A 6794-nucleotide genomic window follows, 5' to 3' on the forward strand; every position below is an offset into this window, starting at 1 on the left:
GATGGGTCTTGTTTTTTAATCCAATCTGATAGCCTGTGTCTTTTGATTGGGGCATTGAGCCCATTTACATTCAGGGTAACTATTGAAAGGTATGAATTTAGTGCCATTGTATTACCTGTAAGGTGACTGTTAACTGTCTGTTGTCTGTGTTCGTTTCTGCTCTTTGCTGCTTTTAGGTTCTCTCTTTGCTTAGAGGACCCCTCTCAATATTTCTTGGAGGGCTGGTTTCGTGTTTGCAAATTCCTTTAGTTTTTGTTTGTTCTGGAAGCTTTTTATCTCTCCTTCTATTTTCAATGATAGCCTAGCTGGATATACTATTCTTGGCTGCATATTTTTCTCGTTTAGTGCTCTGAAGATATCTTGCCAGTCCTTTCTGGCCTGCCAGGTCTCTGTGGATAGGTCTGTTGCCAATCTAATGTTTCTACCATTGTAGGTTACATATCTCTTCTCCCGAGCTGCTTTCAGGATTTTCTCTTTGTCTCTGAGACTCGTAAGTTTTACTATTAGATGTCGGGGTGTTGACCTATTTTTATTGATTTTGAGAGGGGTTCTCTGTGCCTCCTGGATTTTAATGCCTGTTTCCTTCCTCACATTAGGGAAGTTTTCTGCTATAATTTGCTCCAATATACCTTCTGCCCCCCTCTCTCTCTCTTCTTCTTCTTCTGGGATCCCAATTATTCTAATGTTGTTTCGTCTTATCGTATCACTTATCTCTCGAATTCTGCCCTCGTGATCCTGTAGTTGTTTCTCTCTCTTTTTCTCAGCCTCTTTATTTTCCATCATTTGGTCTTCTATATCGCTGATTCTCTCTTCTGCCTCATTTATCCTAGCAGTTAGTGCCCCCATTTTGGATTGCACCTCATCAATAGCCTTTTTGATTTCGATTTGGTTAGATTTTAGTTCTTTTATTTCTCCAGAAAGGGTTTCTCTAATAACTTCCACGCTTTTTTCAAGCCCAGCTAGTATCTTTAAAGTCATGATTCTGAACTCTAGGTCCGACATCGTACTAATGTCCGTATTGAGTAGGTCCCTGGCTGACGGTACTACCTCTTGTTCTTTTTGCTGAGGTGATTTCTTTCGTCTTGTCATTTTGTCCAGAGGAGAATAGATGAATGAGAGAACAAAATGCTAACAGGGTAACAACGTCCCCAGCAAATATACTGTATACAAATCAGAAAAGACCTGAAACCAGGGGAAAAGAAAGGGAAAGAAAGAAAAAAGAAAGAGAAAAAAAAAAAGGGAAAAAAAGGATAAAAACAAAAACAGAACAATACAAAAAAAGCAGAATGTGATCAAATATGATCAGGCTAGTGCATAGATCAGTGCCACACACTAGATTTTGGGCGTATTTTGGTCTGTTAGAAAAAAGTGCCTCCTAAAATTTTAAAGGATGAAAGACATATATGTACAAAATAAGGGTTGATACAATGAAGGGATGGGAGATGACTGTAAAGATGAAAATTATAAAAGATTATATAAAAGGACTTGGTAAGATAAGTTGTTTGAAAAAAGAAAGAAGATTTAAGAAAAAAAAAGGAAAAAGGGAGAGAATGTGATCAGGCAGGAGACTAGAACAAAGCCATACACTAGTGATTTAGGGTATATTTTGATCTGTTAGAAGAAACTGTACCCCAAAATTTTAAAGAGAGAACAACTTATATATATATGCCAAAAATAAGGGTAACTACTATGAAAGGATAAAATATGACTCTAAAAATGAAAAATAAAAAATGTTTTTTTTTTTTTAAAAAAAGGGATTGATAAGATGTTGGTTGAAAAAGGGAAAAAGAAAAATAAAAAAAAACAGTCAACAAAAATTAACTTTGATGAAATAATGGATCATGGTAAAAAAAAAAAAAAAAAAAGCCATGAATCTATGTGCAGTATTCCCCTAGCGCTGGAGTTCTCCCATTCTCCTTGATCGATCAACTTGGTCTTGGCTTGCTGGCTGTTTGTGCTGATCTTCTGGGGGAGGGGCCTGTTGCTGTGGTTTCCAAATATCTTTGCCGGAGGCAGAATTGCCCCGCCCTTGTCGTCCGGGCTAAGGAAGCTGCTCCGGTTTGTTCTCAGGAGCTTTTGTTCCCTGCAAGCTCTCGGTACAGCTTTGGAGGACCAGGGCAGAAATGGTGGCCTCCCAATCTCCACCCGGAGGAGCTGAGAACTCGGGGCCCCGCTCCTCAGTGTGTCCCCAGAGAAAAGCAGTCACTCCCGTGTCCCCGGTCTCCGGCCGCACTCCGTGCTCACCCGGCCTGTGACCGAGCGTTGCTATCTCTGGCACCCGACCCCGCACGGAGTCTCCAAACCCAGCAGATCCCTGCAGTGCGTTCCCGCACCGCTCCTCCCCAGGAAGGAAGGGAAGTCTCCCCGGATCTGCTGCTTGTTGGGTCCCTGCTGGCGGAGCCGTGCCCCGACTGGGCCGCAGATCACAGTTTATGGCAACCCCGAGCTGAGAGCCCGCGACTCTGCTCCGTCTCTGCAGCCGGCTTCCCCGCTCTGATACCTGGGAGCTCTGCTGCACTCAGGCACCCCCGGTCTCTCCGTGACCCCAAGGGTCCTGAGACCACACTGTCCCGGGAGGATTCCACCCCCCGCTTAGCCACTGCAGCGACGTCCCTCCGCCGAGCCAACTTCTAAAAGGTCCGATTTTGTGCTCCGCGGCTCTAGCACTTGCCAGAAGCGGCCGGCAGAGGCCCCTCCCCCGCCGTCTATCCTCCCGAATATCGCCTCGGATTCACTTCTCCGCACGCCCTACCTTCCAGTAAGTGGTCGCTTCTCTGTTCAGAGAGTTGTTGCTACTCTCCTGTTCGATCTCCTGTTGAGTTCGTAGGTGTTCAGAATGGTTTGATCCCTATTCAGCTGAATTCCTGAGACCAGACGAAATCTAGGTCTCCTACTCCTCCGCCATCTTGCTCCGCCCCGGTCTAGATTACATTATTTATTAATAATTACTCTTGTCTTTAGCTTTAACAGTATCCAGACAATGTAATGTTTTTTGAAGTTATTTAGGTTAGTTCTTTATATCCCACTACTTCTAGTGCAGTTATGCTATTCATTTTGCAATTAAGGTTCATTTGTTAAGTGTTTATACTCACACTCCATGTGACCCCCACTTCCTAGTTGGTTTTAATTATTATTTTGATCTGTGAAGATTGTGTGGAATATTTAAGATTTTATTTATTTATTTGAGAGAGAGAGATCACAAGTGGGGGTTAGAGGGAAAGGGAGAAGCAGACTCCCCACTGAGGAGGGATCCCAAAGAAGGGCTTGATCCCAGGACCCCAAGATCATGACCCAGGCCAAAGGCAGATGCTTAACTGAGCCACCCAGGCACCCTAACTGTGTGGAATATTAATACATTTGTAAGAATTGTAGCTACTTAAAGTGATATATTCAAAAAGTGCCACTTCCTTTCATCCCTGCCACCTATCCCCACCCTACCTTCCTTCTACTCTTTACCCACCTACATCTGGTAGGTATCCAGTTTTTAGGTTTCATGCTTATCCTTTGTATTTATTTTTAAAAAATGTGCATGTCATGTGTATGTTAATATATATACTTCTACCTTACATTAAGAATAGCATGCCAGAGATGGGGGTAAGACGGCAGCAGAGTAGGAGGAGCCTGAGCTCACTCTCCCCAGTAATACAATTAGATAACTATCAAATCATTGTAAACACTCCAGATATTGATGGGAAGACTGGTAGAACAAACTACACAACTAACAGTAGAAAAGAGGCCCCAAAAACACTTCAAAACAGATGACTTCTTTTTGATTTGAAATTCTTTTCAGAAAAGCACTGTAAAATGAGATTTTCTTGAGAAGAGATCATAAAAATAGACATTGGGGAGGGTATGTGCTATGGTGAGCGCTGTGAATTGTGTAAGACTGTTGAATCACAGACCTGTACCTCTGAAACAAATAATACATTATATGTTAAAAAAGAAAAAGAAGATAGCGGGAGGGGAAAAATGAAGGGGGAGAAATCAGAGGGGGAGACGAACCATGAGAAACTATGAACTCTGAGAAACAAATTGAGGTTTCTAGAGGGGAGTGGGGTGGGGGGATGAGTTAGCCTGGTGATGGGTATTAAAGAGGGCACGTATTGAATGGAGTACTGGGTGTTACATGCAAACAATGAATCATGGAACACTACATCAAAAACTAATGATGTAATGTATGATGATTGACATAATAAAATAAAATAAATTTAAAAAGCCAACATTTTAAGAATAAAAAAAGATGAAATAAATAGAAGCAATAACAAGGGTGTCTTGTCTTTCTTTTAGTGTTCATTGACATTGTCTGACCTTCAAGCATATGGAGAGAATCTGGATTTGTGGTCTGTACCTTTTGACATAAACTATACTTGAACACATGGCCTTTCCAAAAATACTTTAGGGAACAGTTCTGAGTATCATTCATCATCTCTTGCCACAGTGACATCTCATTGCAAAGAAAAGTGAAAATTGTTGCTATTAGATGGAAAGCTGACAGAGATGGAGAATGGAAAAGTTCACTTGGTTGCTAATAAAGGACACTTGGAGATACTCATCAATGACACTAATAAACTGTATTTATAATTCAGGCACCCAAGTTTACATGGAAACCTGAGCTTTATGAATACAAGGAGAGGGGTTCTTGGGACTTTGTCATTTAGGTTTGTGATAATGCTTCTGGTGACAAAGGGAATATGTTCAAACATATTTATTAGAATTAGTTTTAATGTCCTATTGTGGATTTCCATAAGTATACAATGCATAGCTTGATTAAATCAATAGTATGCCTTATATATTAGTATCCTTTAGATTTTCAGTGGACAAAGTAAGAAAATAAAGTATTATTTCCTTTCAGTTTAAATTAAACACATAGGTTTAGTTTGGATGCATTTGGATAAGCTAGATTTAGTTTTTTCCTATAAAAAGTAAAAATTATTTTTGAGTAACTATTGTGTGATGCATTCTTCAATGTATTTCCTTTTTTATTTTTTAAAAGATTTTATTTATTTATTTGACGGAGAGAGATACAGCAAAAGAGGGAACACAAGCAGGGGGGAGTGGGAGAGGGAGAAGCAGGCTTCCCACTGAGCAGGGAGCCTGATGCAGGGCTCGATCCCAGGACCCTGGGGTCATGACCTGAGCCGAAGGCAGATGCTTAATGACTGAGCCACCCAGGAGCCCCAGTATTTCCTTTTTTTTGATAGTCATTATATATATTCAACTTAGGGATCAATATAATAAACAGGATCAAAGAGGTTGCCAATGAACCAAAAGGTACTAAGCAGTAGCAGAACTTGAACCTAGGTCTGTCCGGTTCCTAAATCTTTACCCTGTCCATAATACAACATAGTGGCATAGAGGCTGATCTGTGAAACTCTGTTTTGCACTTATAATAAAGGAGATTCAGAGAAATGTTTTAGCCATATAAGAGTGAGGAAATATTAGTTCTCAGTCTGAAAAAGAATCTGAAAATTAGAGAAAATTATAGGTCCAATAACTGTATCCAGAACATTTTTTTCCTGTGATGGACTTGGAACAAAACCATACAATCAGCAGCAATTACAATTGTTGCCTAGGCTTCCTTTCTTCCACACCCTTTCCCCCATTTGATTATACCTACCAATTTCTTCATACATACTTCTTGATTACATTTGCAAATGAAGTTAAATACAAACAACTCTGCAATCACATAGACATCAATTTAAACATTTCTTACTGAGGTATCAACATCATATTAGATCCTTAAATGCAAATACATGTTGATGGAGAACTGATTATAATGTTTTGGTATTTTCCCTGGTTCAAGAGTTTGTTAGAACTGAGTAGGTAGAGAAATAAGCATTTAGAAAGAGTGCAAACTATCATGCTATTTGATTGTTTTCATAAAGAACTTACTCTCAGAATAATACCTTACCTTTCAGGGCCAAGCTTTGTAGTTAAGTCATCAATATAAATTGTAGTGATCCAGGAAACTCACATGTCCTAAAGACTAGTGAGGGGAAAAAACTGATGTTTGCAGACTTTTATCCATGGTGGAAAGGGCACACAGAGAGTAGCCAAAAATTGCATTTTAAGTGATAGTTCAGAAACTAAACAAATGAATACTGATCATTGCCTTTATTTTCTCTAAAATACAAATTTTGATGTGCTAGAGGTCAACCCAAGGACATTTCAAATCTTTTTTTTAGGCAATTGCTTTTTCTTTTTTAAATTTTATATTTAATTGCATTGGCTTTTCCTCTTGACCAGTCAATTAATCATTCAGTCAAAAAAGAATAACTAAGGGGCACCTGGGTGTCTCAGTCAGTTGTGTCCAACTCTTGATTTTGGCTCGGGTCATGATCTCTGGGGTGTGAGATCGAACGCCAGGTTGGGCTCCCGTTTTGTGGAGCCTGCTTAAGATTCTCTCTCTCCTTCTGCCCCTCCATTCCCACTCAGGCCTGCTCTCTCTAAAAATAAATAAATAAACAACGAAGTCATCAAAAACTAGAAAAGTCTGAGAAACTGTCAGTCTAGTGGAGCATAAGAGAACATGACAACCAAATGTAATATGGTGTCTTGGATAGAATCCTGGGACAGAATATGGGCATTAGGTAGAAACTAAAAAAATGTATGCAAAGTGTGAAACTTTGCTAAAAATAATGCATCAATATTGATTCATTTGTTGTGAAAAGCAAACCATAGTTATGTAAGATATTAACAATGGGGAAAATTGGGTGCAGGGACACAGAACTCTTTATGTTTTCTTTATAACTTTTCTCTAAATCTAAAACTATTCTAAAATAAAAATTTTATTA

The sequence above is a fragment of the Callorhinus ursinus genome, unplaced genomic scaffold (genome assembly GCF_003265705.2).
Source record: "Callorhinus ursinus isolate GAN/ISIS: 27379988/994484 unplaced genomic scaffold, GSC_fseal_2.0 scaffold22, whole genome shotgun sequence".
Taxonomy (NCBI): Eukaryota; Metazoa; Chordata; class Mammalia; order Carnivora; family Otariidae; genus Callorhinus; species Callorhinus ursinus.